The sequence below is a fragment of the Aedes aegypti genome, chromosome 1, assembly GCF_002204515.2.
Source record: "Aedes aegypti strain LVP_AGWG chromosome 1, AaegL5.0 Primary Assembly, whole genome shotgun sequence".
Classification (NCBI taxonomy): Eukaryota; Metazoa; Arthropoda; class Insecta; order Diptera; family Culicidae; genus Aedes; species Aedes aegypti.
Window position 1 is genome coordinate 228,266,905 of NC_035107.1, and position 12,459 is coordinate 228,279,363.

The 12,459-nt window shown below is 36.3% G+C and overlaps 1 protein-coding gene across 9 annotated transcripts in view; it reads left to right on the forward strand.

Moving 5' to 3' along the window:
• LOC5580170 (band 4.1-like protein 4) overlaps positions 1-12,459 on the forward strand; it is a 623,318-nt gene that overhangs the window by 507,484 nt on the left and 103,375 nt on the right. The gene's annotated exons all lie outside the window — the stretch shown is intronic.

Sequence of the window (12,459 nt, forward strand, 5' to 3'; positions counted from 1 at the left end):
CAGATCAAACTATGTGATATGAGTAAGGTAAGAGAGCAGATTGTTGCTCTTTGGAGACGATCTGGAAAAGATTTCGGGAACCGTGAAGAAATCATTGGGCCTCGTCACTAAACTGAAATCTCGACTGACACAAATCGTACAAAACATTGCGAACATTGTGATTAACTTTTGAGTAGCCTGACATTTTTGTTGGGCAGGTTACTAGATTGTTGTTTCTTACTTTTCATCCCATAGAGACAGAATAGGAATATTTCATTTGAAATATTTCTTCAGAGTTATCTCAGTTTACGCAAACTTAAGTGAATACCCCTAATACCTGATCTAATTATCAGCTTGGTATTTGTAGAATATGCAGATGGTATTATTTGGGGTATTTAACCTCTTATGCAGGGCTCATTCATACCTCATTCAGGTTGTAAGTATTGGAAATTATCTGGTATGGAATACCTCAATTTGGTATTCAGTAGTTATTTTCTTCTGCTCGGGTTGTGTAACTGGTACCTGGAACGTCTGGAACGCTGTACCATCGTGGCCGAGTTGGTTGTCCAAGATAGGCAGGATGCAGACCCTAGCGATGGCCCTCTTATAGGGCTCTACCCCATTTGGCATAATGCCATTTGGCATAATGCCGTTTGGCATAACGGTCATTTGGCATAACTTAAAGAATACATTTCCACAAATTGTTTTCTCAACTTTGAACTCGATAAATCCAATGTTTGACATCTTCGACTCTCAACAATATAATTGAATCTTTTCCGGGTTCCGACCAGTGCCTTCTAAGACACACTTTTTTTTTTTATAATGGCCCACCAACTACCCCCGCACCAAAGAGCTCTACAGAGCCCCCTGGTAGCGGACACCATTTATTAGATATTAATAACGATAAATATAAGACAGAGTAACATTGAAATAGGAGTAGTAAAGTGAGTTGAAGTTCCAGTGGATAAAAATCCTTTGAAGGAACTCCGGAGGTTTATAGAAATACAGATATGATTATGGTAATTAGATCACACTAAACAAATTCATGAATCTTTTCTTTTAAATGTAATTTCAATCTGCTTTTGAAGATGTTTCTGTTATTTACTGATTTTAAATAATTAGGCAGTACGTTGTATTTTTGTGGACCAATGAAAGTAATCCTTTTTTGTCCAAGAGTGGTTTTTGCCTGAGTTCGCAATAAGTGATGTGCTTGCCGAGTGTTTTGCAGCTGATTATTTAACATTATTGGTAGATTATTATGCGTTTTATCATTATATACTGCATCATAGACAAATAGGCAAGTTTGAAGCTCACATAAACCACGAATAGGAAGAATGCAATGATTTCTATTTGTATAAAGATTGACTGTGGAATACAAAGGAGGGAAATTGAATATATGTTTTAGGCAACGATTTTGCAAAGTTTGCAGTCTTTTGAGTTTAGATTTGCAAGCGTATCCCCATACTATATTCAAATACTGTAGTAATGAATGAATGCAAGCATAATAATACTTTAACAAGGCAGCCTGAGATACAAATGATTTAACTCTTCTGATAGAACCACAGAGAATTGCAACTTTCTTCTCAATGCTCTTGATGTGTTTATCCCATGAGAAAATTGGATCCAGAACAATTCCCAAATATTTAAATTCCGAGACCAGCTCAATAACTATGTCTTTTAATTTTGGATGATTTCTTGGTACGGGTTTCTTCCTTGGTGAGTGGAATAACATATATTTAGTTTTGGCTAAATTGAGCGAGAGAAGGTTCAAACAAAAATAATCATTGAGTATACAAAGATCATGTTCAATGTGCGAAACAATTTCATTAGTGGATGCTCCGGGGTAAAACAAAGCAGAGTCATCGGCAAAAAGTCTTGGTATACCTTTTAGATCGAGCTTCCCAATGTCGTTGATGTATACAAGAAACAGAAGTGGGCCGATGTTGCTCCCTTGTGGCACTCCTGTACTTATTCCTAAAGTTTTGCTAGTTTTGCCTTCAACTGCTACAAATTGCTTCCTATTGGTTAAATAACTACCAATGAGACGATTGGGAAGACCTCGAACACCACAGTATTCCAATTTTTTCAATAAAATGTTATGGTTCAGAGTATCGAAGGCCTTTTTCAAGTCAATGAAAAGGCCTCCAACTATTTTCTTCGCCTCTATTTGTCTTATTACATAGTCGACTAACTCTACCACTGCAGAAGTGGTACTGCAACCTTGCCGAAATCCGTACTGGAGTGGATATAGAACATTATGCAGCTTGAAGAATTGTATTATCCTGTTCACGATAAGCTTTTCGAAAATTTTGTTAAATACTGAAAGTGTGGAAATTGGACGATAGTTGCTGGCTAAGTTAGGATCACCGGACTTAAATATCGGAGTTACCTTGGCTATTTTTAGACAATCTGGATATTCTCCTGATGCAATAATTTCGTTGAACATGTTGGATAAAATTGTTGAAAATTTGGCATAGTTTATCTTAAGTATTGATGGCGGAATATTGTCTGCTCCGGGACATTTGTTAGAATCTAGATCGTTGATAAGGGAAATCACTTCGTTGGGATTAGTGGGACGCAGGAAAATGGAACTATTTATAGGTGTTAGATGATTAAATGGACTTGTTCCTGGGAGTCTGGGGATTTTCCTAGCCAACTCCTCTCCTACTGTCGTGAAGTAGTTATTGAGAATTTCACAAGATTCCTCTACAGAGCTTGATGGAACATTTTGTGCATTATTGATACAAATTTTCTGTTTTTCTTTTGTTCTTCCAAAAATTTGATTGATATTGCTCCACAATTTCGAATGGCATGTTGTGTTCAATAACTTTTCAAAGTATTGTTTTTTACAGGCAATTTTGGTATACTGCAACTTTTTACTTATATGATTCAACATTGCTTTAAGATTAGCGTCGTTTGGGTTGCGTTTCACCTTTTTTAGGTAACTATTTTTAATCCTTATCAACACCGAGAGATCAAAGGACATCCAGGGACAATGTTTTTTTATTTTAATTTTCCGCGACACCGTTTTTGTGCAACGATGTAAAATGTCGTTGTAAGCATTTTGTATTCTACTCAGTGTAGCCGATACATTATCAATAGCATCAATTGTATTTAAGAATGTTTCAAATTCAAACTCTACTTGCCGATGGTTTACTATGGTTTTTGTAACTGTTGTTGATTTTCTATCCACAGATGTTTTTATAGATGAAAGAATTTGCGTGTGATCACTTTTATCTGAAAATATCGTATCATTTCGAATGCGTTCTACGTCTTCCAAGCGACAAAGTACGTGATCCAGCAGATTGTTACTAGACGGTCTTGTTGTGAAGGTGTTTGAACAAACCAAGCCGTACGATTCTATTAAACTTTTATATTTCACGACAATATTATTATGCATGAGATTAATCGGAATGTTGAAATCACCTAGCATGAAATATACATGATTTTGATTAGTATTATTGATCCACTCTTCGATTTTGTCCAAAAAACAGTTTACGTCATATGACGGAGGTCGATAGACTCCATGTATTTCATATTGATGTTCATGAACTTTCAGCTCAATATGTATATGGTGTAAGCCATCTGTAGTTTCTGATGTTATCAATCTGTAGTTTATTTGATTTGAAATATACATTGCCAAACCACCACTCGAAGAGTTTCTACAAGAGAAAATAGACTGATATCCTGGTATACCATACAAACAGGTATTTTCCGCTTTAAGCCAAGTTTCGCTAATGACAAGTACATCCGAAGGGACATCACATTGGTCCAAAAATTCAAGAATAGAATCAAATTTGCCTAAATTATTCATCCCTCTTATATTCCACTGAAAAAACCTCAAGGATTTTTCTGTTTTATTAGAATTAAGTTTATTAAAATCATCTATTGAGTAATGGAAATAGTTTTGTAATGAATTAGCCATTGTAATTGACATGAATATGAAAACTGATAACAACATAGGTACAACGAAATTTGATAAAACTATTTGAGCAACTTGTTCAAGTCAACTCTATTGCGAATTTCCTGAGGTTTAGAGTTTTCATCTGTTTTTACCAAAATGACGCCACCTCTACCTTGCCAGACGTACTTTAGATTAAGTTTTCCTTGAGCCTGTCGCAATTCATTTAGTAAGTAAGTTGATAATGGAGTGAGCTCATCGCAAATTGTAACGGTAGTAGTTTTGCTTTTACACATTAGCTTGGGATCAACCATAGTTGAAACCAGTTGACCAAACTGTTTTTTCTTTTCGAGAACTACATCTTTCGATTTTTTATCTTTAAAAACTATCTTTTTTTTTTTTTTTTAATTTCTTTATTAGTATCATTCCAAACATTACATTCATTATTTCTTATATCTAGGTGTTCTGTGTTATTAGACAACACTATCATCCTAATTTGGTAAAACAAATCTAAGATTTTATTAACATTTTGTTAACAACATATTACATTTCATTTGCCGTAGCAGTTCAGATTTTTTACAGGTGAGTTGATTTCACCTGCTTATAAGAGAAAAAAAAAAGATTTTAATATACTTAACCTAACTTAACCTAATCATATAACGCATTAATCGTGGCAATAGAAGATTGTAACGATTTTTGCCTGAAATTATTGATTATTTTATTTGACATTTGTTCCAATGTTTCAACATTGGATATCCTATGTAACTCATTGGTACTATACCAGGGAGGAAGCCTCAGAATCATTTTCAAAATTTTATTTTGAATTCTCTGCAGAGCTTTCTTCCTGGTATTACAACAGCTAGTCCATATTGGTACAGCATACAACATGGCTGGCCTGAAAATTTGTTTGAATATCAAAAGCTTGTTCTTAAGACAAAGTTTTGATTTTCTATTAATAAGGGGATAGAGACATTTTACATATTTGTTACATTTGGCTTGAATGCCCTCAATGTGATTTTTGAAAGTTAAATTCTTATCTAGCATGAGTCCTAGATACTTAACTTCATCTGACCAATTTATTGGAACCCCTCTCATCGTGACAACATGTCTATTTGAAGGTTTCAAATAAAGAGCTTTTGGTTTATGTGGGAATATTATTAGTTGAGTTTTGGAAGCATTAGGAGAAATCTTCCATTTTTGCAAGTATGAAGAAAAAATATCCAAACTTTTTTGCAATCGACTACAGATGACACGCAGGCTTCGTCCTTTGGCGGAGAGGCCTGTGTCATCCGCAAACAAAGATTTTTGACATCCCTGAGGTAACTCAGGTAAGTCAGATGTGAAAATATTGTATAATATTGGTCCCAAGATGCTGCCTTGGGGAACACCAGCTCTTACAGGAAGTCTTTCAGATCTGGAGTTCTGATAATTAACCTGAAGTGTACGATTTGACAGATAACTTTGAATTATTCTAACAATGTATGTTGGAAAATTAAAATTTTTCAATTTTACAATCAAACCTTCATGCCAAACACTGTCGAATGCTTTTTCTATGTCTAGAAGAGCAAGACCAGTAGAGTAGCCTTCAGATTTGTTGGAACGGATCAAATTTGTTACACGTAAAAGTTGATGAGTGGTCGAATGTCCATGGCGGAATCCGAACTGTTCATTGGCAAAAATTGAATTTTCGTTGATGTGGGCCATCATTCTGCTCAAAATAACCTTTTCAAAAAGTTTACTGATGGAGGAAAGCAAACTGATTGGACGATAGCTAGAAGCTTCTGCAGGATTTTTGTCTGGTTTTAAAATTGGAACAACCTTAGCATTTTTCCATTTGTCAGGAAAATATGCTAATTGAAAACATTTGTTAAATATATAAACTAAAAATGATAAGCTACTTTCTGGAAGTTTCTTGATGAGGATGTAGAAAATTCCATCATCGCCAGGAGCTTTCATGTTTTTGATTTTTTTAATAATAGTTCTCACTTCTTCCAAATCAGTCTCCCAGGCATTTTCGAAAACGTTCTCTTGATTGAGAATATTTTCGAACTCCTGAGTAACTTCATTTTCAATTGGACTAGTAAGTCCTAAATTAAAATTGTGAGCACTTTCAAACTGCATAGCAAGTTTTTGAGCTTTTTCGCAATTAGTTAGTAATAATTTGTTTTCCTCTTTCAATGCCGGTATAGGCTTCTGAGGTTTTTTCAAGATTTTAGATAATTTCCAAAAGGGCTTAGAGCCGGGGTCCAATTGAGAAATTTTATTTTCAAAATTTTTGTTTCTTAAATCTGCAAAACGTTTCTTGATTTCTTTCTGCAAATCCTGCCATATAATTTTCATAGCAGGATCACGAGTGCGTTGAAATTGCCTTCTCCTCACGTTTTTAAGACGGATCAAGAGTTTAAGATCATCGTCTATAATCACGGATTCAAATTTTACTTCACATTTTGGAATTGCAATGTTCCTGGCTTCAACAATGGAATTTGTTAAAGTTTCAAGAGCATAGTCAATATCAATTTTAGTTTCTAAAGAAATGTTAACATCAAGATTAGAGTCAACATACGTTTCATATATATTCCAGTCGGCTCGTAAATAATTGAAAGTGGAGCTGATAGGATTGAGAATCGCTTCATGCGATATTTGAAATGTAACAGGGACATGATCAGAATCAAAATCAGCATGAGTAACTAATTGGCTACAAAGATGACTAGAGTCGGTTAAGACCAAGTCAATCGTAGATGGATTTCTAGAAGAGGAAAAACATGTAGGGCTATCAGGGTATTGAATTGAGAAATATCCTGAAGAGCACTCATCAAATAAAATTCTGCCGTTGGAATTACTTTGAGAATTATTCCATGACCGATGTTTGGCATTAAAGTCACCAATGACAAAAAATTTTGACTTATTGCGAGTCAATTTTCGCAAGTCAGTTTGAAGCCAATTAACTTGCTGTCCAGAGCATTGAAAAGGCAAATAGGCAGCTATGAAAGTATATTTACCAAACTGTGTTTCAACAGAAACACCTAAAGTTTCAAAAACTTTAGTTTCAAATGACGAAAACAGTTGATGTTTTATACGCCTATGAATGATGATTGCAACTCCCCCACATGCCCCATCAAGTCGATCATTACGATAAACAAAAAAGTTAGGATCTTTTTTAAATTTGGATCCAGGTTTTAAATGAGTTTCGGTAATAACTGCTATATGCACTTTATTAGCTGTAAGAAAATTAAACAGCTCGTCCTCTTTACCATTCAGAGAACGAGCATTCCAATTTAAAATATTTAAATTATTATTTGGATCCATTAGAAAAACGTAATCCAATAACAATTTTATTTGTAAATTTTACACCTACTTGGACTGCTTCAGTCATAGTGGTGGCTTTGAACATTGCATCAATCATTAGATTCAATTGTTCAGTTAGAAAATTAAAATCAGAGGCAGACATATCATCTGATGATTTCCCATTGGAATTTTCGGTAGACGAAGAAGCGGGGTAGGAGTTACCTGTGGCGGTAGGGTTTTTTCCATTTGATTTGAAACAAGTAGAATGGGTACTCATGGAACGAACAGGGGAAGAGTTCAAATTACCTGCTACGATATCGGCAAAGGATTTACCGTGGGTAGATACATTCGAAATTGAAAGATTCGAACGGCTACCCGACGGATTAAAATTTGTTTGTGAATGAGCATGATTATGATCTTCCTGGTGGGTATGATTCCTAATCAAGCGATCGTTAACTGAAAAATGAGCATTGTTCGATACTCTACCAGGCAAATTCCGGAAACGACCGTTATCGTAACGGATATTATCCTTCATCTGCTTGGCACGAGCCTCAACGACTCTTTTGCGTGAAATGCATTCCCAAAAGTTAGCTTTGTGAGGGCCCTTGCAATTGGCGCATTGAAATTTTCTGGTATCTTCTTTTACAGGACAGTCGTCCTTAGCGTGAGAAGAACCTCCGCAAATCATGCATTTAGCATCCATGCGACAATTTTTTGTACCATGACCCCACTTTTGGCACCGACGGCACTGAGTGGGGTTCTGGTAATTTCCTCCAGGTTTATGGAAATGTTCCCACGTCACACGGACATCGAACATAAGTTTAGCTTTTTCTAAAGCTTTAATATTATTTAGTTCTTTTTTGTTAAAGTGAACTAAATAATATTCTTGAGAAAGCCCTTTCCGAACAATGCCAGATTGGGTTCTCTTTTTCATAATGATTACTTGGACTGGTGAAAATCCAAGTAAATCATTTATTCCATTTTTGATCTCTTCAGGTGACTTATAGTCACTTGAGAGACCTTTCAAGACGACTTTGAACAAACGTTCAGTTTTGTCGTCATAAGTAAAAAATTTGTGCTTCTTCTCTTCAAGATATCTGAGAAGAAGTTCGCGATCTTTAAGAGTTTCCGGCAAAACGCGACAGTCTCCTTTCTTTGCGATTTGGAAGGAAACCTTGATTCCCCTAATGGAGTTCAAGATCTCCTGCCTAAATCCCCCAAATTCGGAACAACTGACCACGATAGGCGGCACTCTTTGCTTCCTCACTTGAATCAAAGAGCCTGGGCTAGAGGCTGCTTCGATTTGGTGTTCGGAAAATTTGTCTAGAGCATCGAACTGATTGCTCATTTCAATACAATTATTCATTTCACCCTTGGAAGAAACTTCGCATTCCGGGGAAGCGTCCTTTCTTCCATTCTTGCCACGTGTAGTGACAGTTTTAAAACCCACTTTTTTGGAAGGAAGTAGTGAATTCAGAGATTCACCCTTCCTTTTGTTAGTTGTTGATACCATGTTTAGTTAATAAACGAGAAAGACGTGACCTTCGAGAGGTTTTTTCCCTAGACGGTGTCCAAGAAGGATTACCACCGCTAGCTTTCGCCAACGGGTCCAACGAAAAATCGAAGGCACGGGTCCAAACAAGGATCGTAAAGGGATCAATAGTAGAAAAAATAGTACTGAAAAGTACTGTTTAAGTAGCACTGAAAAGTACCGTTTTTAATTTTAGCACTGAAAAGTACTGTTTGTCTAGCACTGAAAAGTACTGTTTTATTGCTTTAGGTAGTTTTTAAGAAAACTTCCAAGAGCAGAGAGAATTCGTGTACGCACAGCACGAAGGTACGATGCGCACTGATAAAAACTATCTTGATTGGCGACATTGCATTTTTATCACTTGCCTGAATTCTAGCTACAGTAACTATCGAGTGGTTGTATGATTCAACTCCTATTTTTTCAAATATTTTCGAACAGATGCCGGGTAGGTCTTCAGTTTTTTTAAAAGGGACACCCAAAATAACTGCATTATTCATTACGGATATTTTGTTTTGCTTATCCATTTCCACCTCCGTTTTGTAAACCAGAGCCTTCAAGGAGCTTTGTGACGATCTCATCTCTTCAATTTCCTGTCTTAATCGAATGTTTTCTTTCTTAAGAACATCGAAATCAGTCAAGATAGCTTCGAATTTTGAAGAAAGGAAATCCTGAGATGATTCGATTGCACTAGTAACAGCTTTTACTTGCTCTACAACAGTCTGCATATTGGCACGCACAGCACTTTTAAGTTCCTCTAATAGCTTGGACATGTCCATACTATTTTGCATCCGCGAATTGATAATGCGTTCGTACATGCTTGAGCATTTGCTAGAACAAAAATGCAATTTGCTCTCATTTTGCTTGATAGATCTGCCTATGTTTTTGGGACATTTAATGTGTATTTTTGAGAAGCAATATTTGCACGTAATCAATTTATTGTCATCTTGCTCGATTTTGTGACAATTGTTGCAAAGGTTTTCTGAGTTCATCTTCAAAAACAGATACTTAAAAAGGCAAAAATAAACAAAAACAAAGTGGAATGTGTTTACACAAAACATGCAATATTATATACAAAAATCAAAAGGAATGTAATATACATGACCAAACACAAACGCGAGCACCACTTGATGTACACAGCTGCAAATATCAGCGATCTAAATTGCAAAAACAGTATCTCTGACTGAGTGTGACTTCAATGTTTTTTTCTGAGTGGTTATAGGGTCTCTACTGTAAATTATCAATCTAAGGTATGTTCGGTGTACTCACTTAGATCCCACGAAGCTACTCACTACTAAAGTTTCAATGTATAGCTAGGCACACCCTTTCCATGACAGTGTCAAATCTACCCTACAAATACAACGGCCGATCGCCAGTAATGGAGCCAGAACCATACATGCGTATCGTGTTTTTCAACGACACCTCACGATGTACATGCGACGTACTAAGGTATAGCTTTTCCGTTACAATGTTAAATCTACCCCGATGGCGAATTTGGCTACTTGTCCGTAGAGACAGAACCTCCTAGAATATTGTTTTGGTGGACAACACTACGAGAAGTACATGCGACGTACTTGGGCAGGGCTAGCATCAATCGAACCTCTTTCGTTTTCACAACACGGAATTAATACAAAGTGTGTCCATCGAAGCTCCACCAACAACAGCAACAACAGCAACAGTAACAGCAACCACTATCAACCAGAATGCACTACTACTAATGGTAGATTGTTCTTAACGTTTTCAAGAAGATTCAATATTATTTTGCATTTTATATCACTTTAAGTAGCAGCATGCATAAATCATTAACATCATTGATGCGCATAACCATTTAACTTCACTATTCAACACCAATGTTAAATTTAGGACGAATTTGTCACTTATAACATAAGCAAAAGGACTGGACACTAAGGAGACTGATCTATCACCATAAACACAAACACACGTGAAGATGAATCGAAGCCATAGTTAATATTTTTAAGAGCACGGATCTGGAGAACCAAACATCCGTTTGAGCTGAAAACCCAATCGATTGGTCACCACCAGCTAGTGGTGACAGTACGTGTACTCCTAATGACGTGTTTTTCAAAAATTTACGATTTACTCTATTATAAATTACACTTTCTTTAAAAAATAAGCTGTTCATTTTAGTTTGCAGCGTAACGAATCATAGGCACGCCAAGATCGATGTTTATTCACATCGGGTTGCCTTGATATCGTGTTGAATAGAATTGCCCGGACTCTTGGAATCCCAGACACCGGGCATAATTCACCCAAAAATATATTTTTTCAATTACATTTAGCGTAGATGTACCAATAGTGGAGGTACTAAGCACGATTGAACTTCATTTAACCGCCTAAATTCAAGAAGCACAATTAATGTACATGTTAATGTTGTAACGGGAAGTAACGACTATTTACTTGATGAGAAAAATGATTTCATCGCAGTAATCCACGGCATGTCAGTGAAAAATAATACCTCCACTATTGGTACACTGTTCCTTTAGTTGCGGTATATTTTTAATTTGTGTTCTTATAGTTGCGGTATCCGTGGTTTTCTTATGGGATCCTCCACTATAGGAACACTTTACCGCAACTATTGGTACAAGTAAGAGAAGTTTTAGCAATTTTAGTTATATTTCATCAGTTTTGAAGCAATTTTAACGCTCTTTTCTACTATTCCGTGTATCACCAAGCCAATACGTTGATTGTCAGTGCCGGTTCTTATGGACTTTAGACAAAAAAGTCTTCTTCATCTTTTTTTCTGGCCTTCCTGGTTTGTTCTACGAGTGGCGTGTGGTGAGAATCGTCGGTTTCGTGTAGCGAGATGTCAATTTTAGGCTTGAGTGAAGTGACTCTCCATTTGATTTACACGGCGAGTCACTTCACTCGAGTCGAGTTTTGACAGCTCGCTATACGAGACCGACAATTATCACCTCATGCCACTCGTAGAATAAACCCAATTGTTTGGCGTCAGTTGTTTGTTTAACGTAGGCTGGGTCTAGGATAAAAGCCTTAAAATCTCGACACCCAGAGATGCAGCCACACACACCTGGGACCCTACATATCAAACCCATCAACTCATGGGCCACGGTTTTACTTCCGCTCCGAAGGATGACGAGATCAGGAATTCTATGTCTCAGAAGATTACGAGAGCGTCGATGGGCATAGATACCCAACCGACTGAGGTGAGAGGCAATCACACTTACAAATATACCACCGACATCGCTACGAAAAAAGTCGGATGTAAGGCCAAAAAACCACCGTGAAATAGGCCACTGCCCGGCTTTCGAAGTGTCTAAACTGCAAACTCAAAAGAACAGCTCATGTTTAAAAGAAAGTGTAATTTACTAATCTGAAGTAATCAATATGCTTCAAAACTTGCTAATGCTGCTGTATTTAAAAAGGTTATCCTATATGGTTAGATATTAATCTACACGATACCTCTTCAGTTGTTTGATCAATCTCACATGTGAGTTTACGTTACGCCTCAAATATATACTTTGAAACTTTTTTCAATGCGAGAATAACTCGAATATCCATGTGATCCACTTTTCAAAAAAGCAACGAGTCTATTTTAAAGTGATTCCTTGTACTTCACATTATCTTCTTTGGACTAACTTGGTCAATATTTTCCCTTTAACTTTACTCGTCTTAGACAAACATTTCAAGCATTAAAATTAACGTTTTGGAATATGAAAAAAATAATAATATATATTTTTTTAAATCATGCCAAATGGCCGTTATGCCAAATGGCTATTATGTCAAA